This window comes from Delphinapterus leucas, chromosome 3, assembly GCF_059928025.1.
Source record: "Delphinapterus leucas isolate spDelLeu-1000000601 "Yukka" chromosome 3, BTC_Dleu_Yukka2, whole genome shotgun sequence".
Lineage (NCBI taxonomy): Eukaryota > Metazoa > Chordata > Mammalia > Artiodactyla > Monodontidae > Delphinapterus > Delphinapterus leucas.
The window spans coordinates 89,430,351-89,457,542 of NC_143131.1; the positions used below are offsets into that span (position 1 = coordinate 89,430,351).

The 27,192-nt window shown below is 37.0% G+C and overlaps 1 protein-coding gene across 3 annotated transcripts in view; it reads right to left on the minus strand.

The window, feature by feature from the left end:
* The window catches only part of FBXL17 (F-box and leucine rich repeat protein 17), a 480,781-nt gene that overhangs the window by 96,638 nt on the left and 356,951 nt on the right, over positions 1 to 27,192 (minus strand). Inside the window, exon 8 of one of the 3 annotated variants that reach the window (XM_022591605.3) lies at positions 1 to 27,192. This exon is cut by the window's left edge and continues 41,829 nt beyond it; it is cut by the window's right edge and continues 4,009 nt beyond it. The exons of the other annotated variants lie outside the window; for them this stretch is intronic. The gene's annotated coding sequence lies outside the window, so the exon portion shown is untranslated. 3 annotated transcript variants of the gene reach the window in all.

A 27,192-nucleotide genomic window follows, 5' to 3' on the forward strand; every position in this document is an offset into this window, starting at 1 on the left:
AAAAGCATCTCATTTAATATAATATTTATAAGTGAGAATAAAGGTAAGTAGATATGCACAAAATAAAATGAATATAAAATAACTCTAACAAGTATTATGGATATTACCCAAATGTGGCCATTTCAATAATGTTTTTCCTGACACATATATGAAACACAAAAATAATGTAAAATAGCAACGTCTTTAAGCGGACAGTGCTGTCTCAGGAAAGATCAGTTGAGAAAGTATGCCGAACCACGCACCGAACAGCAGTCCACTGGCCTGTAGTGCAAGGGAGGGCACACTGTTACAGAGTGCAGGGGTCCTCACACGGAAAACATCCTATTTCAACTTCCCACATCTAACTTGCGGAATCATTAATAGGCAAAGACAGCTGATTTTAATTGTTTCACTGGTACACAGGGAGAATGACAATCTCAAAAGTAAAGAATTCTTTTTCCCCTCCTAATTAGTCAAAGAAAGTTGACATACCGTGGCATATTCATGAGTCTACAGGAGAGGAAACAGATTTTAAAAGGAGAGATGAATGAAAAGATAGCAGGCGGAGAGAAAAATGATTTTGATCACAGAAGACTACAAATGAAGGAAATTTAGATAGACTAATATTAAAAAGCTGAAACGGTTAGGGCGAAATTAATAAATGTAAAAAGCAGAAAAGAAATGGAATAAGGTTAATTATAGGAAAACTGACTTTCTCCTTTTTCTTATCCATAAAATTAGGCTCAAGAAACTATAGATTGCACAATTACTGCTCTGATACAAAAAGCGACTTTAAAGCCAGAAATTTACTTCAAATTCCACACAGGAAATTTAATCTCATTAATTTACTGACATACCTTAGATATGTTAAGTATGGAATATGTAATGCATTTTGAAAATCAACTCTAAATTTTACCCAACTTCAAGGAAACAAAATTTTTCTTTCAAATAATAAAATAATTTTTAGAAGTAAATGCGAAAACTAGTAAACTATAAGGAATTTCATTTTTTAATTACATTTGCTGATATTTGAAAATTGTTTCCAACAAATAGAATAATTCATATGAACAAAATAATGCATTGAGCAGGAGGAAGTATTGACCCTGAAGAACCGCAAATTCAATACATACCACAAAATCATTCTCCCCTTACCTAAATAGCTGTTAGTCTTAAGAAAAAAAAAAAAGAAATTAGAGTGAATAATATCAGTAGCATGGGTTTGTGATTTTTTTTAAAACAAATAACTAAGAAAGATTACAAAGATGTTTTACTTTTAAAAAACTAATAACTAGAAAGATCACAAAGATGCTTTACTTTACCACAAACTGATTCCGTAACCCTCTTTAATGTTGATTTTGCAGTCAGAGTAGAGGCAGCTCAGAGCTATTGCAGCTCCCTGTGACAAGAGTCTCCGAAGGAGATGAATGAGATCATCCTACTGATAAGGTCGCAATCAATCTGAAGTAGACCTTTTATAAATTAGCAAAATGTTGCAGCACTTTAGTAAGTGTCACCAACACCCTTTCTCCATGAAAAATGCACTGGCTTATAGAAAACTAATTTTTTTAATTAAAAATTTCTCATAACAAAAGATGTGCTGCTACACCTACTTTTTCCCAATTCGTTATTATTTCAGAGACATAGATTCTCAAGGTAGCCTACACTTATATCTGGGTTCAGAATAGCCCACCTTCCAAAAATCTTTTAAAGTAAGTTATGTCCACTAATTAAAATCAATCTCTATGGTTAAAGTGTCAAAAGAAAGTTTTCTCAAAACACTAAGAGACATCAATCTTAAATAAAATTCTGACCCTATTAAAATGAAAATATCTTTAGCAATACTTGAAAAGACTTAACTCAAAATCAATGAACTCTTGTATCAATCTGAAGAAAGCAAAACCAACCCTTTAGCTTTCTTGGGATGAACAAAGTGGACAGAAAAGGAGTGCTTAGATTTAAAGGGGTTGTCATTAAAACTATCAAAAACTTAACCATCCTTTTTTGTAATTTATTTTTATAATGGGATATAGCTGGTTTTCAACGCTGTGTTTTTTGCTGCTGTACATCCACTTGATTCAATTACAGAGACATCAATAAATTCTTTTTAAGAAAAAAAAAAACTTAACCATCATGTGGCAAGAGAAGTCAGTTTTTTTTTCCTTCAAGTAAAAATTATTACGGAAACTCTTCCAGATCCACATACACATGATAGATGCATGGATGGATGGATGGATGGATGGATAGATATTTACAAATAATTTTATTAACACTTATAGAAAAGCAGTCCTCAAAGTGGAAATCTGCTTCAAAATTACCTAGGGTACTTGTTAAAAATTCAGATTCCTGGAGGTATATTCAGATTCCTCTGCAGGTATAGTAAGGAATCTGCAATTTTACTATGCTCCCCGTGCGATTATTTTGCACAGTGAGGTTTCAAAACTACTGCTGTAGAAAGACTTGGTTGGCCACTTTGCTGTGTACAGTATGGTGCTGGTAATCTCTAGCTTTCTTTCCACAGGCATAAGGTGTAGTGGTCAGAGGTCAGGTAGAATGAGGCTCCAACTCTTGTCTTCCCTTTACAACCTAACTTTGGGCAAGTGACTTCAACTCTCTGTGATTTGGGTTCCTCATCTTGCAAATAAGGATTTTAACCTCCCATAGAGGTGCTTTGGGATGAAAGAAAATTTACGTTAAGTCTGGCACACAGGAGCCTCTCAAAGATCATATTATTAGTTCAATCCCCACAGGGGCAATTAACTTGTCCTGCAGCTGGTCCACAAAATGTACCTCAAAACAGCAGCCAAGAAAAGAAACCGACTATTCTGGGGTGATGTGCTCCTGACTCTCCAAGATAAGGTGACATGATGAAACTCTGAGAAGTTTTACCAACTCTTCACAAAACTAATTTTGTAGGAGTGGGCAGAAGAGAGACTGCCAATTGAACAGTTTAGGGAAAGTCAAGAGAAGCACTGAAAAGAAATGGTTCCAAATCAAAGGTACATTTTTAGTTCTTGTGCCCAAATCTAGGCACCGATAGTGTTGGGAAGGTAGCAAATGAATCTGCACCGATTTCACATTTAAAATTAGGATATAATTTGTCACCTTCAGGACTGTGAGGCTGATTCCTTTCATTTTAAATTTACATGGTTTCACTGCTTTGCTTAATATAGTCATTTCTTGATTATTAGTTTCTTTCCCTTGTGCTTTCTCAACCTTCCAGTGTCAGTGATTAAAAATCTTGGTGCCAGAAGTATACAGCTAAGAGGACAAAGGGCATTGGCTTTATAACTAATACAGGTGAGGAAAACGGGGATAGAGACCCAGGAAGAGTGGGTGTAAACAACATCTGGTTCCACCAACTGCTCCACTAGACTCAGCCAATTAGTGTGATCAGGAAGTAACATGCTAATAAACAGTTCTAACACTGGAAGGGAGAGAAAGGAAACAGGATTTTTTCATTGGTTAGAAAAAATGGCTTCAGGCCAAGTTACAAAAAAAAAAAAACAAACCCAAAATCACTCAGGAAGAAGAGACTCTTTATTTCCTACTTGAAATATACATTTAGAAATACATTACTAAAAAGTACTACACTTAAAGTTGATATTAGTGAAGGAAATGCTGCATGTCACCTTTCAGAGCTTCGTACAGATTTTAACGCATTGACTACATTTGATTCCTCAAATTGGGGCATATTCCTTTTCTCCACCTAACATAACTGTATAACTTTCTGCCCACATCAACTCAGGTGTCACCTAAGCTGCTTTGTATGTCCAAACACAGCACAAGCACACACTTATGTACACATAAAATGAAAACTAGCACTTTGGATTGTATTTTAATTACAGAGAATACAGTTTGCCAATGTTTATGATTAATTGTGGTAGAAACTTCCTGATGATTCAGTTGGATTGAGGAAAAACAAAACATGTTTTAAAATGAACCCCTATTCGCATTTTTACTAAGCAGTTTTAAGATGACCCAGTTGATTCTAGGTGGTGATGGACATTGACATGTAGAATGCATCCGTAAACAGCAGTTCGTGAATCAGGCATCCTGTACAGGGCATGAGGCTCTGTGTCCACACAATAAACTCTTAACTGTTGATGTGGTAGGGAAAAGATCTAAGGTGAAATGGTACAATGGCCACGTAATCCAGGTGGAGAGCATAATTATCTCCCTTATGATTATGAGTCAACTATAGTACACAGAGATGAAATGGCTTTTAAAAAAAAAGTGAATCATGAGTAAAAATAGAAGGAAAAAAGATAGCCCAGATTCTGGTTTGGTTTTTTTTTTTTTTGGTCAGTTGTTCTCAGCACATAGAGATATAGAACTGTTCCTTTATTTTTTGGTAATTTTAAATATCTCTCTTCCCTTCATAGGCCATCACCCTTTCCCCTTATTCAGTATTAATACTCTTATTGACTAATGTAAAATATTTACTCTCAGAACAAAAGATATACTATACAGACCTCAGAGTGATCTGCACTTCAGCCAACTCAAAATTTAAGAGTCAACATCTAATATATCTTTTTCTATCTCCTTTTGTGAATAAAGAAAAGCCTAAATTATTTATCCCTCTATAGTTGGGCCAGCTACAAGTTAACTTGTCCTTAAAAAGCACCAAAACACAAATGATTGGGCTATTTAATACAGAGATATTTACAGCGTGCTTCTCTGACCTACGGCCTCACTTAAAAAAAAAAAAATCATCCATTTCTTAATTTTATTTCAAAGTGATGTCACACAACTAGAGTTCAGTAAAAACAACATGACAAATTAGAATTTACAAGAAACCACGTTCTTTATTTTAAAATGTGACCTGCAGCATGTTTGCATTTTGTGCATCTCAAAAAATATATCATTAAGAGCTCCTTCCTCATCCTCAAATGAAAAGTTACCAGAATTCTTCCATCCTTCAATCACTCCCCCTTCAATGGCCACTGCTCATGCTCTAGCTGTGACTCATCCATCAACAGCCTATGATGATACAATCTAATGGAAGCTTTGGGATCACTCAAGCTCTGGCCTCACTTCTTTGAGGAATGGGGCAAAGGCTCTAAAATGAACACTCCTATGGGTGCTCCTGGCACACCTCTAAACAACAGTCTCTTCTTCTAGTTCTGGGCCAGCTAACACCCTGTGGCCCATTTTCCCTACATTAGACAGGCCTGTGCTTTCTCCTAAATTAAAACAGTAACATTCAAAATTACGTAGAAAATAATCCTGTGATAATGCTAAGAAGAAAATGAAGGAAAATTTGAATCAAGTTCCAAATTTTACAGGGATTATTGCACATCTTTCAAAATTTTGCATCCTCAGTTTTATGAATGATGGGGCAATCACATATTTTCTTAAAATAAACTGTCACATTAGAGTTAAAACTGTCAAGTATGGTCAAGGTTCTGTGGAAATTAGTGGAGACATGAAGATCAGGTGCTTTAGCATCAGGAAGTGACTTGAATGTGGTCTCCATGGTAACAGCCTCAGTGCTTACATCAAAGGCCCTTCTCTTATATGCACAATACCCCGTGATATTTCTGACTTTCTGACGAGCGCTTGGGCCATGGAATTGTTCTCCTCTTAGGTGGGGGCCCACTGCATTCAGGGCTGATCACTAAGTTTAGTTTAGATGCTGATGGGTGAAATTCTCTCACAGAACCCTGGGTCTAGCAAAGTACAAAGACCACTTTATATAAAGAGAGGTGTTCAGGAATCATGTAGAAGAACCTCATGTATTTTCAACTTACTTTTATTCAGTTACACAGAAAATTAAAACGTTCTGAATCACGATCATTATTTAATATGTAGGGCTGAGAAATAATCACACAGACTCACACGCACACAGGCAACTCTTTGTTATGGAGATAGATTTTATTTCTGTATGTATTTTGTGATATGCCTCACCTGCCTTTCATCTGGTTCTAATCAACTTCGTACTCCCTTCTACCCACTCATCAAATTCACTAGTTTATTTACTTGGTACATTTCAATGACCACACTGTGAAAAGCATGCTAATCACCCCATCATATGTTATATCTTAGTAGGGGTGGCTTTTATTATGCAAAAAAGTTCACATGCGCAATGTACTAAGTTTTGTTATAGCGGTTCTTATAACATGGGGACTATGTCTGAATTTTACTGAAAATATCAGTTTCAGGTCCCTTCCAACATGGTCTCAACTGACACAGACCAGAGCTTAAAGCAGTTTGCTAAAGTTGTGGCCAGAAATGGCCTCTGAGTTCCCTGTTTCTTTTATGCTTTTTTTTTTTTTTTTTTTTGTCTTTTGAACTAACATGGTCTCACAAAGGCAAGAAAAGCTCTGGGAGGTTTATTCAGCACTTTGCAGTAAAATCCATACTCACTGCAGGGAACATTTCAGTAGATCTGTTCTCAATGACTAAAATTAATCTGTGTACTTTCCTTCTCATGCGACACACAAGTCCTGGGGCCTTATTCTGTTGTGGGAACTGATATTCAGATTAACCAAGAACAGGAATGATATGGGCAGAAGGCAAATTTGGAGAACTTTGTGGTTCCTGTTGGTTCTTGATTCGTTTTTATTTTCACTCCTTTGGATACCTTGCTTTTCATGTGGGCCGGAGCTCACAGTTCTGGGACTCAACTTGTCCTCCTTACATGCACAGTTGCTCATTCATCTACTCTCACCTTAAGAGTAACCCCCAAAGGCTTCTGATAGACTGAAAATACAAATATAGCAATCCATTGTACTTGGGTCTGAAAGGTTGACTACAACTGGCAAAACTCGAGTACTGTAACATGTATCTAGTAACTATTTACTAACTGCCTCCTCTGTGCCAGTACTGTGCTAGAAAATAGGGTTATAAATATTTATAAGTAACACTACCAAACCTTAGGGAGTTCCCAATCCAGAGGGAAAGAAGGCTGGTGAGTATTTATTCTCAGCAGAGTGTGATACAGGTTACCAGAGGTTTTGCACAGGAAGTTACCGGAGTACAGAGGAGAGGCAGGCGGGCTGGGTGCCAGAGAAGGATTCCTTGAGAAGGTGAGTCTGAGCTGACCACAGAGTGATAGTAACAACCAGCCTGGCTGCAAAGAAGTGGAGGTTCAAGTTGGGGAGGGACACTAGGGCAGAAAAAGCAGTACATGCAAGAGGCACAGACATGGGATCGCCAAGTGTGGTCAGTGTCTGTTAACTAAGGGAATGGCGGTGGGGGGTGGGCACTAAGAGTGGGGCAAGGCCTGGGGAAATAGAGATGATTTAAACTCATGGGTAAATCAAAATCAGTCAAAACCTGCTACACTGTGGATACAATAAAACTAACGTCAAATGTTTTTCCTGATAAATATTTATTTCCTGAAAGACAGCTAGTTGGAGAACGCCTTCATTTGGATGTGAGAACCTCTACCTCAGTTGCACAGCTTTCTCAGCTGAACTTCTTGATTTCGAGTGATCATGGGTGGGTATGTGGCAATGGGTGGGAGGGAACAAAGGATAGGAGATGGGTTCTTGGAGTTTGGGTAAGAAAAGATCAAGATTTTTATAATGATACCTTTATTCATTAATTCATTACAGTAAATGTGATTCACAGAAGAGTGAAATGCCTTTGGAATTAAAAAAAAGGGAACACAGTAAATGTTCACTATAGATCTGTTATATATCTTTTGTTGTCTAATTCTTTAAAAATGGAAAACAATTCAAAATTTAAAATAAAACATATAACAGTTTCTATTTGGAAAGTTCTGGAAATGAACAGTGATGATGGCTGCACAACACTGTGAATGTACTTAATGCCACTGAATTGTACACTTAAAATGGTAAATTCTGTGTCATGCATATTTTAACCAAAAAATTAAAAACTATATAAAGTTATATATAACATATATACACATACACACACACACACACACACACACACTTATACGCAGATGTTTTCAATAAATATGTACTACAGTACTTCATGATCCCTGGTTGGCTGAATCTGGGAATGCAGAATCATGGTTACAGAGAGTCGACTGTAAAGTCATACATAGATTTTCAACTGCAAAGAGAGTCGGTGCCCCTAACCCCTGCGTTGTTCAAGGGCCAACTTTGTATATACAAGTTAGGACTTATAGTACAAAACTCTTCATGTAGGGTAAAACACCAGTAATGACATTATTTAATAAGCCATGCTTTCACTGTGACTAACATTCCACTATATAAATAGCTACCAATTATTGACCATCTACTCTGTCAGGCCTGTGATACAACCTACAACACATGCCCTTTGATACTGGTACTATTCCCATTTTACAGATGAGGAATATATACTATTAGGATAAGAAATAACATTTACACACAAAAATTGAAAGACCATTACATAGAAGTTACTGCTACTACTTTACACGCCAGATGGGATTTTAAAATTTTTTCTTACATTCTTTTTTTTAATTTTTAAAAAAATTTTTCTTACATTCTTAAATGCAATTTTAGAAGATACCTATGGACCAGTTGGTTGTAAATAACAGAGCAAGTGTTAGTTTTTTAAAATGAACCACTTTCCATTTGATTTTAAGGAATCTTGTGTAACCATAAGCTAATTATTTTCTTCATAAATTAGAACAGAGAAGTGGATATCAGTAAATTTACACAGCTGATAAATTTCTTTTAACAATTTAAGTAATTTCAAGATTCATATAGGATTCCTCATAGATATGCCAGAATTTGGCAAAAGCATAAAATTTGATAGAGAAGACAGTTATTTCAAACAATGCATACCACCCAATAATCTAATTTTAAAAAGCTATCTGAATAACTTCATGGTACAAAACCCACCCCCCTTTAGGGAAGTCTTTATCTGTAACAGAAAATTATGTGTTCATGATGAGGAGGAAAAAAAAAACCACTTAAAATATTTGGAAAAAGTAATCACACACTATCAAAGAATAAAGTATTTGTAGGATTCTCAAATCCTGATCTTTTAGTAAACTACATATATATTGTAAATCCCAGGACTTTACCTGAATACTTGAAGGATCTGGGAGTGAGAAGCCTGTGGCTCTGGTCCTGGGCATCCTCCCATTAATTGAGAGCCTACTGTGGGCCAGACACTCTCACTAGGCACTGATGAACAAGACAGACACAGTCCCTTGCTTTTAAAATGGGGAATGGGAAATTTAACAGGAGCAACACATAAATATAAATTATAAGACCTACATAAGAAATGTACAAGATGCTAAGACTAAACATAAGGGGAGGGATCTAATTTGCCAACAATTTCTACAAGCTGAAAGCAAAGGCTTTGAAGTCAGGAAAAACTGGATTTTAATCCTGGCTTCTCTGGTTAGTAAGTAGCTGGGTTACTTAACAGCCGTGCTACTGAGCCTTTCTAAGCTTCAGTATTTTTACCTGGAAAATGAGGATAGCACTGCTTTTTCTTTGAGTCTCATAGTAAGAAGAGATAAAGTATGTAAAATGTCTAACAGTACCAACTGCACACATAGTAGGTACCATTATTGTTTTAATACCGCCATTTATTATAAAATACACAAACAGCATGAAACACATTTGACTCTGGGAGCATGGAAAATCATGTTACTACTCTCTGACACTCTGTTGTTGTTATCTTTAGCATACTCAAATTTTGGAGATGCAAATCAACAATTTTATTATTTGAAAACTCACTCTAGGGTTTATATAACAGAAAGTAAAGTGTGGGAAGTAAATTCTTTTCCAGTTAATGAGGTTAATCATCAGATAATTCAGAACATCTAAAATCCTGGATAAATGCTTACGTTTGTCTTCCTTTGCCAGTACAAAGGAGACCTAGCACTTTTATCACCTAGGCAAATGTCCAAATAAACAAAGTTTGAGGAATGTAAATAAAGTGGAATAGGTTTTATGTCAGTAAGAGCTTTTTAAGATTTATCATGGACCCAATCTAATATAGACAGGTGAATTCACTCCACAGCTGCCCTTTCTTTTTTTTACTTCACTTTATGTAAGGAGGACCCGGCATCAAGAAAAGGTTCCCATTTTCTTTATCCAAATGGATAATTTTGCGCAAAGAGATCACTTTGTCATACGAGCTTTCACGTGGTGAGCTGGACGATTTGTTGCTGCCTTATATGATCAAACAACAACAATAAAAATCACAGGGGATGCAGTGTATGGGCAAAGCACAATTAGAGCCATGAATAACTCTCGGGGATAAAAATGATTACTTAGAGAATAAACACCATGAAATTACTGATTATCTATTCCTTTCCAAAAAATTACCCAAAGTGAAGAGTACTTAAGTGTGATACAAATATCAAATGTAATACAAATATGCTAACTGGATCCTAACTGCATGAGATAACAATCCTGAACCAAGAAGCTGCACCCAATTCTCATGCTTTAAATGAAGAATCTTAATAAAAATCATAGTTTCCATTAAATGCTGTCCCATTATCATTAGCACACAGTTAAGACTTGATATCCAATGGATAGCTTTACCTTCAAGGCTATTTATAGGAAGCTAATAACTGGGACCCCAAAGACCTCAATTTGCATAAAAAGGAGGCAAGGCTACATTCACTCAAGTATACAAATGGCAACCTTATAGACGAAAGCTCTAAGAACTCATAATCTCTTCTTTTTGGATTTTGTCAGGGATGGCTGGCTAATTGGAGGAACTCATGAAAGTTCCTTACAATCCAATTAGCACTTCAGTGCAATTAAGCAGTAGAGGCTTCCCTATTCTGCAGAGAATGGCTTTGATCTTGCAGTGAAAAGTGTCCTTCCTTAAAGCTGTGGTTTTGATTTTTTTCTCAGTAATTAGTGCTAATTGTAAACCCAAGCCTGACCCGCTATAAACAGAGTGTTTTACCGCATTTGACACTAGGACCTTAAATCAGTGTTCTCTTTTGTCTATATTGTACTTGCTTATTAGAAGTCTGGCTATTTTGCTCATTATTTGATGCACAATGGATAAGTACATACTAAAGTCAGCTGAAACAAATGCCTGGATCTTAAGAGCTTGTGTGGGTATTTTCACTGATGTCTTTTAAGCCCAGTTACCATAAAAGTAGTTGATTGAATTTCACTTAAGGAATATACTGTAGTTTTTCCACACAAAGAATGACTATTCAGAAGCAATTTCTAAAGAGGTTTAGTGACCCTTGTATGTTTTGAAAATAAAAACAAAAGATGAAAATGGTCTTTTCACAGGAGCAAACAAAGAACTGTACAAATCAACTGCAGCAGTCTGCTGAAAAATACCTATTACAACAATGTCTGTTAAATGAAATCATTGTTTAGATTCATAAAAATGAATTACAACAGAAGCCTGTTAGTGACTAGGCCAGTGAGATATCTCTATATGGAAATAAGATGCTGCAAAATATAAAATCCCATTCCTTCTCTAAGGTATAGATAAGACCTTTTGAAATTAGCACACATTTTCTATGCAAATGCAAAGCGGCTGGATATTAGATAGGACACTTTTCCCTCAAATGTTTTTAAACATACTCTATTCCATTACTTAGTAAATGGAATAGAAAAAAAAAAAAAGATAAAGGAAGCTAGCCCAGTCCAGGTTACATCATTAGACATTCTGAATCCGGACCAATTTACTGATCTTGAAGTAGACATAGTCTAGTGTACAGACATATAATTACTAGGAGGAAAAATATCTATCTAAATACAAACATACTCTACACAAAAAATATGATGACGCCAATTAGCGCTACCTAGAAACAGCTATTTTGGTAAAAAAATTTTTCCCTTATGGAATAAAGTCAAGAATCTAGAAACAGTATTTTCTCTAAAGGACAACATGACTGGGCAAGATGGACTGTTAGAAATCATCCCTTATTTTATGTCTTTTAAATTTATTCTAATCATTTAAAAAACCAAAGCATTGCATGCATACAGTTTAGAAATCAAATAATAATAAAAGGTCAGTCAAAAACTTAGGGGTACTTTCCCATTCCCTCCCCTCCTCCTTCCTAGAGGCAATGACTTTCAACTCTTTTAGCCATTGCTTCGGCTCTTCTTTGGCTCCATATTTTACATCAGCTATGACTGTAGTGACGTGGCTCACAGGGATAAGCCCTGACTATATGCATTTTGGAGCTCCTCAGGGGAAGAGGCTAGAGGCTCAGGTTTAGGACCACTAGACTCTCACCTGTGTTTTTGGTGTGGTTCCCTCACCCTCTTCAGTCCCTGTAGCCTCTAAGTCCTGAGACTCCCTGATTCTGTCTTCCCCAGAGCATCATCTTCTACCTGGATGGAAGGGGTGAGGTCATCTGAGCAGGGGCAGTGGAGATGACCAGGAGGTCTAGTTGCAACTTGTACACATTTTCTAGCAATCCCTATTTTCACTACCCTCACCCTCTATTACTACATGACCTCCAATTCTGAGATCTTTTTGGGAGGCAGACTGGTAAACTGTTCTTTGGTACTCTCAACCTGCATGCATTTTTGTTTGACCAAAATCTACTAAATCACCTATCATTCCTTTAAAAAAATTTATTGTGGTAAAAAATATATTCAAATTGTGCCATTTTAACTACTTTTAAAGGTATAATTCAGTGGCAACAATTATACTCACAGTATTGTACAACCATCAACACTATTTCCAAAATTTTTCCATTACTCTAATCATTTATCATTCTCCCATCTGACTTCCAGCTTCACAGGCTGTGTTCTTGGACCACAGTGGGAGACTCCCTACTTCAGTCATAATCAAACTTTATGTTTACGCTTTTTTCTAGTTGTGGGTGTGATTTTCAAGAGAAGGGTGCAAAAATGCTTTTATTCTATCATTGTAAAACCTAATTTCCCATCTCCTTATTTTAAAGATGGGACAACTCTTGCCTGGAAAGAGTAAGCAATTTGCTCTGGGTGCCCCTGTGATTTGCCTAATTACCCAACAGGGCACGTTCCATCAACTAGGCTACTCGTTTCATTATTGGGGTCCTTATGGATTTAGATCATTTTGTGGGGTACACAAAAAAACTGTGTATACCAAAGAGATTGAGAATGATGTTTCTGTAGAAATTATTAGAACAGTAACTGTTGGACAGTTGATGCTTAGGGACCTAGATCTTCCTAAATTCCTGCAACTAGGAAACTGAATAATAGAATTAAGTCTCTGGAACATCTTGGATGTGAAGACATGGAGAACTTGTTGACCAATGTTGACAGCTAAACTTAGCTCCTCCTAGAGCTGGCAGACTTTATTTTAGGACCTGTTTCATACAAAATTTTCAATGTTTTACTGTGCATGCATGCCAAATTCAATGTAGATAATACCTTAAACATCTAGTAATGTAATAGCAAAAATGATAAAATAACATTTTCTGTACTTGGATGTGGCTTTTTATGTTATAAATCCTCACTTTCTGTATTTCATGCACCAGTGTGGCCACCATGTTAAAGTCTGGCAAGTTATTTTAATCTCAGGAGTCATCTGCTTCAACCATGAACTGGAAAAAAAAAAAAAAAGGGCCTTAACGGGATAGTATAACTTAAATAGTATGGTAAGATTTGAACCTATGGTTGATCTGAATGTCTCTTGAGGAAAGGAGGAGGAAAAGAGGAAGAATTATAAGGGCAACAACATCAAAGAAACAGAACAACTATGCTCTCAGGTAGGTACCCTTGTCACACCTACTCTGTAGATGAAAGAGCCAAGGCTCAGAAAAGTTAGGTAACTTGCCCAATATCACACAGCTGTAAGTGACAGAATTACCGTTTGAACCCAAATCCAGTGCTCTCAACAACTCAGCTATGTGGGCAGATGGAAGAGTTCCAACAACTCAAAAACAAAGTTTAGTTATATGAATAAAGTAAACTAGAGTAGGCACAAAATATTATAGAACACTGATCATGGCGAGGGCAGGGCAATTTCTTTTCATCTGAAAGGCAATTTAGTCTCTTCTTTTAGAGTAGACACATCTGTTACTCTTTTTTTTTGTTTGTTTTGTTTTGGTTTTGTTTTTTTTTTTTGCGGTACGCAGGCCTCTCACCGCTGTGGCCTCTCCCATTGTGGAGCACAGGCTCCGGACACGCAGGCCCAGCGGCCACGGCTCACGGGCCCAGCCGCTCCGCGTCATGTGGGGTCCTCCTGGACCGGGGAACGAACCTGTGTCCCCTGCATCGGCAGGCGGACTCCCAACCACTGCGCCACCAGGGAAGCCCCACATCTGTTACTCTTGATAAACTAATTCATAAATATGGAAAATACTGGACGAGACACACTAAATTATGCCCATGAAAATGCAGTTGAAAAATTTGTTTTTACTTTTAAGCAAATGTGATGTATAGTTACAAAAGCCCATTGAATTACAACAAAATTCTTTTAACACAAAACTTATTTTCCACATGAACAATTTGTTCAAGAACCTAGAAATAAATAAAAATGGCCCCTGAGCAAGTATCAAGAAGGAAAGCCATAGTAAATGCACTCTGTTCCTCTTGACTAGAAAGCTTTTTGACCCTCCCTTGGAGTCTAGTGATTCTTACTTTAAGTACAAATCTAACAAGCTATGTTCTTTTCCCCGGTAGGCCAAACCACATCAAAAGCAATAAACAGAAAAGGGTGAGACATTGCTAAAGGAAGGAATACAAGAACATCAGAACAGCAAGAAACGAGAATCATGAACTTCTAATAAGTTACTCGAGAAAGATGGTAGTTGAGGTCAGAGGTTGTCAAACCGCAGCCTGCAAGCCAAATTCAACCACTGCCTATTCAATGACAAAGTTTTATTGGAAATCAGCTATGCTCATTCACTAAATATTAGCCATGACTGCTTTTGTAATACAGTGGCAGCTGAGCAGCAGCAACAGAGGCCATCTGGACTGCAAAACTTAAAATATTTACTACCTGGCCCTTTATAGAAAAAGTTTGTCGACCTTGTGGTTGAGGTCATTAAAACCATGAGTAAACAGCGTTCTACACCTCACTAGGCCACGTGGGCCCAGAACAACTGAGTTACCCAGAAATTGTTGGCTTATCTTTAGTATATTTCAGTATATACTGTTTAATAAAGCATTGAAGGATATGATGCACTTTAGAACAGTTTCCCCCAAAATGATTTTCCTTTAACCAACACAGCTCAAACATTTCAGTTATCCAGAAATCTGATTATAAATGAAATCTAATATTAAAAAAAAACTATTCAGAAGTTGAAATCTTAGAATTATTCACTGGCATAAGCAGGTGAACAAAATGAAATCATTGCGGATGCACTTGCTAAAGTATTCTTTCTCCTTGAGATCAAAGTTTGTCTTCTAATTTCCTCCAGGTGATCCAGTCTCAGGGCTCTAGAAGCCTTGTGTTCCCTACACTGAGCAAGTTGGAAACACTGATATCGACAAGTGAATTGGCATTTTTTGAAGAACTAGTGCCGTAATCTAAACTACTCCTTGATCTTCCCCCAAAGCATGCTAGAGAACCTAATTTCCATAAAACTTTCTAACCCAATTTGAACAGTATAATGTGGACAGTGGGGAATGAGTTTGATCAATTATGAATTTATATGATATGTTAGTAAGCTATTCAGGCTAAGTCTTACAATTCAGTATTTTGAACACTAATGCCATGCTACATAATTTTAAAATGGTGCATTTCAGAAAAACCTCACTAGGGCATATTTGCATATTTGGAAATCTAATTAACCCAAGCATATCTTAAAGCTTTCAAGAGAGAACATACAATAACATTTTTGTCAGCTGAATGTTTGCTTGAGGCTGTGTAAGGATTTTATCTGGTATAATTTAACTCTTTAGCTCCCAATTTTTACACAGGCCTGTCAGATCTGGCAATTAAGTGTGGATAGATGGAACCTTTCCCTCTCTCTGGGCCTGTGACTCCCGGGGCTGTGTGAACAGGAGGACTCCAGCCACTTCAAGAACACCATCAAGTGCCTCTGAGGACCCTGCTACCTCATCCAAACCCAAATGCAAAACTGTCTCTTCTCCCTGACCTCAGATAACGTAACTCTGAGCTGCCTTTCTTGCACAAACACTTGAATTAAGTGAAAAAAAAAAAAAAGACCTCCACATCGCATAGAGAGCAAAACAAAACATCGTTTTTATATCTTTTGTGGTGGAAAATATTTCACAAGGAGACAGAAGCCCGGAGAGGGACGCTGCCTGACCTGCCTCCCCAGCTGCTACCTCCTCTGTCCTTCACGAATTCCCACCACTGGGGTTTTCCTCTCCCCCTATGCCAGAATCTATGCCCGTTGACAAAAAGGAGAGAGCAAAAAAAAGAGTCCAGTTCTAAGGACCTACTGGCTTCCTACTAAAAGGCAGCAGTGATTCCTGGTCACTGAGGTTGATCCATGGCCAAAGCCCTACTCTCCAGACATCTTCCTTTGCATTTCTGGCCATTTACCTTGTCAGAGTGAAGAAAAGACCTGCAGTCCTTGTGACTGCATCTCCCCAAGGATTGCTGCAAATATGGAGGCTCCGGCTGCCAAACACTAGTTGCAATCTCATGGCCCTCACCTGTTTTGCCAAGTTCCCTGCAGATGCTCCCCTGTTACAGAAGCTGAGAGGAAAATGTAGCTCTGGCAAAAATGGAAGTCACTTATATCAGCATTAAGTAGGAGACTGGATTTATGAGGAATTCTGACATGTCCAATAATCTAAACACACTATGTTAGAGATTTCAGGATATACTGTAAGAAAATTATGAACTTAATTTGCAACAAATACAGTCAGTTCTGCAATAAGGCTTGTTTGGAAACTGCACATTTGTTCCAACAGAATTGATACATTAGGGAAGGACTTGAGCATAATGTGAATTTCACATTTGCTTTTACTCCAAGATCTTGGTGAGAAACACTAGGTGAGCATAGAAAACTGTACCCAGCTGAAGTGAATTGTGGAGAAATTTACAAAACACACGCCAGCACACATCTCAAACTTCTCATTTCACTTCCCGTGTTATGACTCAGTTATGAGCCATATTCATGCCTATCTCCCATCACAATCTTCTATTTCAGATCACCTCCCTCCACCACTTCTCCCTCGGACTTGACTTCCACAAGTAAACTCCAGGTCTTCTTCAAGGTACACTGCCACATTTTTTGTAGAATCTATATAGTACTGTAGTATTAGTATGTATTCCTTGACTCTTCAATATGTGTAAACCATGCTACCATTTTCATTAAGTTCCTAACATTTAAAAATTTTGTGTCCCCCGGGTGAAGTTTTTGAGCTACAAAAACTAAGCTCCAATTTTCTGTGCAGCATGATGAATTTAGAAACATGTATGTCACCTTATAACAGAACTGACTGTAAATTAGGTTTCATTGTTTTATTAAAGATCAAAGAAAGGGCAGAGGACAGAATCAATAACATTTTAGTTGATAAAAAGAAACAAATGCTTTCATGTATCTTGCCAGGTGGTAACAATCAGTTCCTGTGATAATCCTCTTGGCATTTTGGAGCACAATGGACCCCCTTCTCACCACGCCACAGTTCAGCTCAGATGGCATCTCCTCCAGTAAACCCTTTGAAATCTCCAGACACTGCCAGAGTCTGTACTAGATGCACCCACCATGTCTCACATGTTTCCAAGCCGCCTGCTTATACCTTTGGCACAGGCCAAGTCACATCGCACTGCAATTCCGTTTACTTATTATCCTCATTCACTAGCCTGTGGGCTCTTTCGAGCCATCTTCGCGCCTGTAGTTGGATTCTGAGCGCGTCACATAGTGTTTAGCACAGGGGAGATGACTAGCAAATGCTTGTGAAGAAAGAATAAAGGAATGTTCAGTTATTTGTATCACTCATAGCCTTGAGCAGTGCTTTACACAGAGCAGGCACTCAACAGACATTGTTAAATAAATGAAAGAAAAGGAAACAAAAAAGTGTACTTACCTAGAGATAGGGAAACAGTGAGCAAAGTCGTCTCTTGGAATTGTCAAATAAAGCCTTCATATTAATAATGTAAATTTATCTTTATAGATGAATAGGAAAGGAAGATGACTACGATATTTTATTTTATAACCATGATAGAACTGTTAAATTTCTCAAAAAGGTTGTCTGGCTCAGTTCTACCATCAAGCAGGTCAACTGTTAAGCCTTCCAACCAGGTGGGTGCTCATTTCATTTTAAACATATTCAAAGATTATATTCTGTCTCTTGGTAACCTTAGACAATGCTTATTCATATTTTATAATCAATAAATCCCTTCCAATGTAAAAGCAAGCTATCCCTTGCTACTTTAAACTAATTTTCTTTTGTTCCTTCTTCCGTAGGGATAGAGAACTGGTCTGCATTCTTATGATAAACCTCTATATACTATAAGACAGTTATTAAGTCATCTCTTAGCTTTCTATTTTCCTGGCTAAGCAACCAAACTCCTTTTAATCTTTCCCCACATGACCTATTTTACATCCCATTTAGCATTTCTGTTGTTTTGCTACAGACCTTTTCCAATTTTCACACTTCCTTTTAAAATGTAGAAATTCAAAGTCGACAAAATAATTTAATAAAAGCTTATACAACACCAAACATAACAAAGGATTATTTCCTACCTCCCTAAATGCCAGCATCATAGGAGTTTTATAGCACACTTTGCTGAAAGCCAACAAGCTCTTACAGCCTCTCCGTGTCCGCTGGTCCTCACGCACTCCCTGAACGCGTGGTGTCTGAGGTGGGCCTGGCACCCACATTCTCTCTGTGGACAGTTGCTCAGAGGTGCCCTGAGCACACGCTACACCCTCTGTTCTGCTCTCACCAGCTCGCTGAACTAGAGCTTCGGGGTGTGGCGCTGGTTCCAGGTGGGCCTCGTCTTAATTTTCTGTAGTTCTAGCCGCAAAGGAGCTACATGTGCCTTTTGCGGAGCAAGCCTGGCCCTTGTAGTCTTGTTTTAGGGTGAGCACGGCTCTGCTGACTCTCCTGGAGCTCAGTCTTTTTCTTGTCCTATCTGTGCTTGGACAACCTTCCTCCCTCTGCTGACAGTATAGTTTGCTTTTCTCTCTTAGGATATAACCTTGAATTTGTTCCATATTTTTGAAATGTGATTTATATAATTTATTAAGATCATTTCAAATTCTAGTTCTAGCTTTCCAAGCATCATAACCCCTGTTAGCTTAGTGTAATCTCCAAACTTAATCAGTATGCCTTTTATTCTGTCGCCCAGGAATTAATGAAAAGGCAGAATGGAATCTATCATGAGCACCAGGGCTGAATCCTTAAGATCTTCAATTAACAGGCCCTTACAGCTTACAATAAGGACTTTAGAGGGTAATCTCCTAAAAAACTTTTAAAAAAAAAAACATGTTTACCTAATTGTGATTGTCTTGGGATCTACTTAGACAAAATCTTATTTATTGATAAAGGGTAGTAATTTATGGGGTGGAATTAAAGGTGATAGTGAATTGATAATGACTTTATCCATTGCTTTCCTTTAGCCTGTATGGGTTAATATTTCATCAGAGAAGGAAATTATACCACTTTGGGTAGATTTGCTATTCACAAAACAGAGCAATAAAATTATAACCAAGATTTTGTAATGATGCTTTTTATTATACTGGTTATTGTCACTGTGCAACTTAAAACTAAATCAATACCTAATTAATTAACTATTAAAATGTAAAAAGATTTTAAGTCAATATAAGAAACTAAAGGTAGAAACTTGATCAGTCTAGGTAATTGTGACAGTGGTATTATCATGAGATCAAGTTGCTGAATGATTCAACAAAATACTAAGTAAACTGCAGACAGAAGCAAAAACTAGTGAAAAGTAACTAAAATTAAGTGTATTCAGCTAAAATGATTGTTAGCTTCTAAACTTCAAACTAGATATCCTATTTATATAGTTAAAAAAGGGTAAAGCAATTATGTCAATAGTTGCAAAGTCTTTCTTCATTGGTAATTTTTAACTAGATAAGTGAATTTAATTTCTACTAAAAAATATTTGATCCTAGAGCAATTTCCACCAGACATTTCTGTCATTGTTGCTACAATCTTCAAAAGATTGAAGACAATGAACAATAATGTCCTTCAAGGGTAGTGTTCAGTCAATCAAAAATATTTATTGACTGAAAATTTGATTGCTATATGGAATCTCTTTCTTGATTATTTCCTAATTTCTTTTAGTTCCAGGTTCAGTTATTTTAGACTACTAAGTTGTTTTGTGCAACTGTTTTAGATGTTTACAGAACTGCATGCACAAAAATGGGTCAAGGGAGAATTACAAAAATTTATCTCACTAGACTCCGATTTATGGAATGTTTCATAAAGGGATATCTGCTGTTAACAGAAAAAGGAAAATATATCAAAAAAGGAAAAAAAATCTGAGCTGTGATGTTCAGCAAAGAGTTAGTGAACTGACCTTGGAATAGTATTGTATAAACACACAATTCTCCCGCATTTAGTTTTCTGCTGGCATATACACTCTGTCTGCATATAATGTTAATGCATCATTTATTTATATCAAAAGGCTGCCCTAGACAATCATCCTAAAAATATAGTAAGATAACAGTCTTTGTTCTGGGAGTAAAAGAACTTGAGAAAGTTCTCATTCTTAAAATATGCCATTTTATAAAATCAATTCTCAGATATTCAGTGTCTAGTCATTGAGCTATGGATTGCCTATAAATGTGCTCAAATACTTCTCCTCTTCCTTTTTTTCATGTATTGGCTTTGAATGCTCATTAGCATATCCAGGACAAGACAGGCTGGGTGATGCAAATCTATCAATTTAGAAGCCTTGCCAAAAACTTGTGGAAATTCACTTCCCTACAGTAATCTTATTTTTCATTACAGTTCTTGAAATATGTTTAATTAACAGGATTAAATCCAAGGTCAGGTAAACAGATCACATAAAGAAATATCATAATACACATTCAATTCTAACATATCATCAACTTATAATGTATTCTTACTAAATACTATCTGATATTTGTATTTTTATTTTATATAGTTTTCAAGATTAAAGATGTAAGTAAACTCTTTTAAAATTAATATATTTAAAAATTTGTTTTGGAACAATCTATTCCATTAAAGAGGACTTGAAAAAGACATGTCATTGCCTGAGATTTGGATACTTTTTTATTATAGTATTTTTCATTTTAATGGCATTAGAATTACTGGAATTTTACTTATGAATTGAAATGGGTTGGATGAACTTACTATTTTCTTAGGTAATACACAAAGAATTCTAGAAATCAAAAGAATGCATGGAATCTGAATCAATCTAAATGTAAATTTGACAGTTCATTTTTGTTACAATGATAATTGAAGTTTTTGAAATAACAAGCTTAAAAATAACACCAAAGATCCCATTTGTAAGGTTCAATGAGGAATCTTGCTCTTACTAGATTGTTCTGTTTTTCCTAGCTTAGTTAAATCTGATTTTTCCAAAAAGAAACTTAAAGACAGTTGACCTAATATAGGTAACAAAGTTTTATGGGGGAAATGTTTAATGTTCTAACATGAAGATAATTATACCAATAGTGGGTATGTAATAAAGTGGTTGTATAATATCAAAATGAATATAAATATTAGTTTACTCCAACCCTTTGTTTTATAATACATAGAAAAAATGTGGACTTGATAACAGGAAATTCAACAAAAGGTTAGAATGGTTATGTTTGTATATTTGAATGGCGGTGATGGGGATTTTTTTCTCCTACAATTTCTATATCTTTCAAATATTTGACTATGAATATCATGTTTACAGACAAATAAAAAGGTATTAATAAGCTAAATACAATTGTGAGAAGACTGGAAGATTTCTGCTAGCATTCTCCAAGAGATCATAAATCTCCAGATGTTATATATGATACAAGCTGACTTCTCTCAGGGCTGATATACGGCCACTTGGAAGAATCATGACTTTATTTTAAAAGTCTATCTTATCTTCACTAGTTACAAGTATAAAGAACATTTTTTTCTTTCATAATTGAGATTTATTGGTTGTTTTGAGGATCAGTACGCAGACATTTCAAGTTGTACACAATTCTTAACATAATGTACCAAAAATATAAAAAATCATGTAATTGTGATTCTTTTCTGAACAGTTATTCCAGTGACTTTCCAGCTTAAAATTTGGAGGCAAATTTTCCTTGACAGGATATCAAGTACCAATATCTTCAAATATTGATATGCTGTTACATCGTAAGTCCCACTAATTCACAATTTAATATCATATACACTACATACTCAAATTGTCAATTGTTCACAGCACGTTAACAAAGTTACTGGAAGAACTGGACTGCCACCACCAAAGATGTTACAGAATGCACAAAATTCTGCCCAGGAGAGCCAAGATCAAGGAGTGAGTGGTTTGCTTTAGGAAACAATTCTACCAAAAACAACATGGGAAGAGAAACACTTTAAAGAACATTTTTAAGTATTAAGGAAGCAGAAGAATCTAGAATTCTGTATCTGCAATTTTTCTTCTCATCACTGAATGTCCCTTAAACCAACAATTATTGAAGTTGATATAAGAATGTCTGAAATATGGGGGAAAAAGGTATTTGAATTGTTCATGCTTATCTGAAGCTAATACATAGCATTCAGTCAACAAAGAGTTATTGGGTAAATTGTTAATTTTACGCAGTACTAGATACTGGACAAAAATGAAGAAAAAAAGACCTACACTTTCCTTCTCAGGGCTCATAATGTATAAACTCAAAGACTAGGTGGCGGTGACACTGGTATCAGGGATCTGAGGGCAGGTAGGGTCTGCCCATGATCTCCTGTGATTGTAAAGTTTGCACTTTCAGTTTGACTATTTGGGGACACCCATTCCAGACAATCATGGGAGATAAGATGTGAGTAGAAAAAGAAACATATTTTATTTTTTAAAAAGTGCTTGAATGACATTTTTTTCTCTTACTTCTTGAGACATTTCATGTTATGGCAAACAAGGAGGAAAAGAAAAGGATAAGACAGTAAAAGAGATCATGCAACAGACTTCCATATAAATAAATAGTGCTTAAATTTTGTCTCAGGCTGTAACATCTAGAGATAAAACACAATTAATTCTAGTCTTGCTGGAGGAAAATTATAAGTATTAGAATACACTAAGAGAATGAGAGACATTTTAAATCCACATTCACCTCCATTCCCTTCCCACTTTCCAAGCTCATTATCACTGGGAATTGACTGCAAAAAGGGGCTGGAAATTTCAAGGATGTTTGCTATTTAAGAACCAAATTAAAAATTTAAAAGGCTTATCCCTTGCCACTATTATAGGACAAAGAATATATAGTTGGGTGTAGACATGCTAAATCTTATTCGTGTACTATACTAAATTATTCATTGAAGATAATTCTTTCTAAGCAGGTTTACAAAGAATGATAATATACTATTTAGTAAAAACGGGGGTTACTAAACTGTTCATATCCCAAATGGTTTTTTTTTTGCGGTACGCGGTCCTCTCACTGCCATGGCCTCTCCCGCTGCGGAGCACAGGCTCCGGACGCGCAGGCTCAGTGGCCATGGCTCACGGGCCCAGCCGCTCTGCGGCATGTGGGATCTTCCCGGACCGGGGCACGAACCCGTGTCCCCTGAATCGGCAGGCGGACTCTCAACCATTGCGCCACCAGGGAAGCCCCCAAATGTTTTTAAAATTAGAAGCAATTGTGGTTATTCCTGAGTTATTAGTTATCTTATTTATGGATTATCATTTATTTTCTTTGTATTCGTCTGTATTTTCCAAATGATAAAGAATACACACATCTACATAATTTAATGAGTGCCCTACTATAATGCTAGGAGCTTTAAATTCATTACTCTAAATTTTCAAGGATCCTACAAGGTGGGTATTATTACCCGTAGTTTACAGATTTTAAAAAAACTGAAGCTCAGAGAAGGTTAGTCTTGTTTAAGTTCACACATAGATACTTAAGTGTCTCAGATCTTTTTTTTTTTTTTTTTTGCGGTATGTGGGCCTCTCACTGTTGTGGCCTCTCCCATTGTGGAGCACAGGCTCCGGACGCGCAGGCTCAGCGGCCATGGCTCACAGGCACAGCCGCTCCGCGGCATGTGGGATCTTCCCGGACCGGGGCACGAACCCGTGTCCCCTGCATCGGCAGGTGGACTCTCAACCACTGCGCCACCAGGGAAGCCCAGAGATAATATTTTTTTAAAGAAAAATATACTACTGAACACAGAGGTCAGATTTTTTTAAAGGAAAAATACTACTGAACAGAGATGAACTGCTTATTATTGTGTTGTGAGGGGCATATAGGGGCCTTGTATATAACCTTGATGATACTTTACAGCTGCTACCTGAGAATCTTCACCTGAACTCCATGGTCATCCCATGGATTGGCGCCAGGGAGACGCGATTAATGAGTTCTACGTGGACATATACACGTGCATTTCTCTGGGCAGGAGGTTCATACCTTTCATCAGATAATGATTACATAAAGTGCTTGTTCAAGAGTAAAAGCTAGCACATAGTTTGTTCTTTCAATAAACTTAAGTAATATTCCTTGTATGGCTGGATTCATGAAAGACAGCAGGGTGATTAGAGGAGGGGCTGGAGGGGACGGGGTGGATGCCAGAAGGCAGCTGCAGCTGGGCACACACAGGCTGGGAACCTATGTTTGAGAGGGGAGAGGAGTGGAAGGCTGTGATTCTCAAACTTCAGCATGACCAGAATCACCTGGAGGGCTTGTGAAAACAGATTGCCGAGCCCCATCCCCAGAGTTTCTGGTTCTGTCGGTCTGTGGTGGGGCCTGAGAAGTTGCATTTCGGACAAGTTTCCAGGTAGTGCTGGATAAGGAACCACACATAAGGGTTGAGGCCTAGGCTCTGGGGCCCGATGGGGTTTAAATCCTTTGTCTACTACTTACTAGTATGGAATCATTGACAAGTTACTTAACCTCTCTCCACCTCAGTTTTCTAATCTGTAAAGTGGGGATGATTATACCTAATGAAATTTAATAGGATAATGCATGTAAAGTGCTTATTCCAGTGCATGACACGTTAAGATATATAATAAAGTTATACACACACACATACATACTTGGATTAAACAAAATTATGTAATACTGAAAACTTCCATAGACAATATGTTAAATCAAAGCAAGCTGAGTATGATATAGTTTTGTCTTTCAGATAAATAAACCCTTTTCAAATTACTGAGTCAAGTTAATCATATCATTGCTACTTCCTTAAATTTGCAGCATTTCAATCACAGCAGGCCCACCAATGCTAAGGGAATCCATGGTAACCATACAAAGTAAACATCCACCTACCCATTAGTGCCAGCAATTATTTGGCATTTGTTATGTTAGTTAAACTGTGTAATGGTGTGTGAGAAATCCGTTTCTGCTTCCTTGACCCTTTGGAAAGCTGGTTTTCCAACCCAGTATGCCTTGCTGAGACTCCAGAGTCTGACAGCTGTGACTTCCGGCACTGATTCTCTCACACGCCTCTTCTGAAAATGAGGCAGCAAACATTGAGGTCTCCTCTAAAAGAGTAAGAATCTATTACAGGGACTTGATTATTGATAATGACCATTTCTATTTTGGGGCTAACAGCTAACTAAGGACTTTTATTGTTCATTTTAATAAGTATTCATCATGAACCCTGAACTGTCCTTCAGAGAACATTAATTTTAGATGCATGAGATACACAAGAACACAATGAAAGGATTATTTTCATGCCTTTAGATGTCAAGAAATATAACCTGTTTACTTACACTGAAGATGTACACAGAAAAGGAAAAGAGATTTAAAAATAAAGAAATAAACTTTAACAAGAACAGCTTTAAATATAAATGCATCTTCATGCTCTCATAAATCCTTAACCTTAATTCTAAAGATATTACAGACCTAAAAACTACACAGAAATTTTACCTAATAAAATAATATTTTTTAACTCTATGCATATTTACTGTCTCCTTAGTAAAATATCCTGTATTAAATTCTGGAAGAGATACAAAAGTGAATAGTGCTTGACTGTTATCAGGGAACTGATACTTCAAAGAGGAGATGATACACGATAGTGAGGGGAAAAGGGAGGGCATTTGAGGCATGGGCAAGGTCACAGAGACTGGACTGAGGCTGAGAATGAGAAGAAGCCCGGCTTGGCTTGAGGAAGAGCTCATGCTGGAGAGAAGCAGGAGATAAAGTGAAATAGAAGGAGACCTGGGGGTGAAAATGAATTCTTTGGACCTGATCGTCCCTTTCATAGTCAAAGGCCTTCTTAGCCAGAATCCTGATGTCATCATAGCATTTTATTTTTCCTTACTGTTTCTGCACCCCTGTGCTGGTCACAGATACGCCTTCTCTGTCTCCACAGCGATAGAGATTTGACTAAGGGAGTAACCCTTTGCTACAGGCAGACAGAAAGAGTAGAGGTGGAAAGCTGCTGAGTCAAGGCAGGGAGACGAGGAGAGACCAGACTACGTCATTGTTATCTACTCCTTTGGGCTTTAAGTGTCCCACTGGTCTAATGAACATTTGCTCTACTCCTGCCAGAAGAAAGTACGTTTTCTTTAAAGAAATCTGGGCTGGCAGTGGCAGCTTCTACTTTAAAGCATAATACAATATGGCACCAGGGCAGGGGACATTATATGAGAAAAACATTCTCCTCGATACTCTTGCCAGCATGTGAAAGGGAGAAAAACCAATGAATAAACATAGTAAGTTAAAACAAATAGTTATTCCCGAGCCACGCCCAGATGACGTTTTTACTCCACCATGTTGGTTGACCTCTTCCACTACTTTCCTTCATTGCAGCCAAGAACACAATGCCTCCCTATGGATAAAGCTATGTTTGCATATGACTTGATTACAGAAATACAGAGACTTGAACCAAGGCTGATTATGAAAATGTTAAACATGACTCCTTGGTCATTGTGCAACATTTCTAACATAATTTTAGAGCAATACAGAGTGGAGTCCTAACTATAATGATAACTTAATGAGAAGAGTCACATATTAGGTAAAAAAAAAAAAAAAGACTAGAATGAACCCTGAGCACAGGGTAAAATACATTTGAAAATACATACCCTCCACTTAAAGTCAGAGATTCTCATCTTTAACTGATATGCAGATAATACATAAATGAATTTTCTTTCATTTGTAAACACAAAAGCTTAAAAGGATATTTGTACTTTAAGAAACATCAGGGCATATTTTACAGAATTAGAGTACTGGGCCATCAATATTGACCTTATCTATACAAAAGATTTTTATACTAGGATGTCAAGGAAATGTACCAGGTTCACATAAAAACAAGTCCTTCAATATTCAGTTACACAACTATGAAGTGA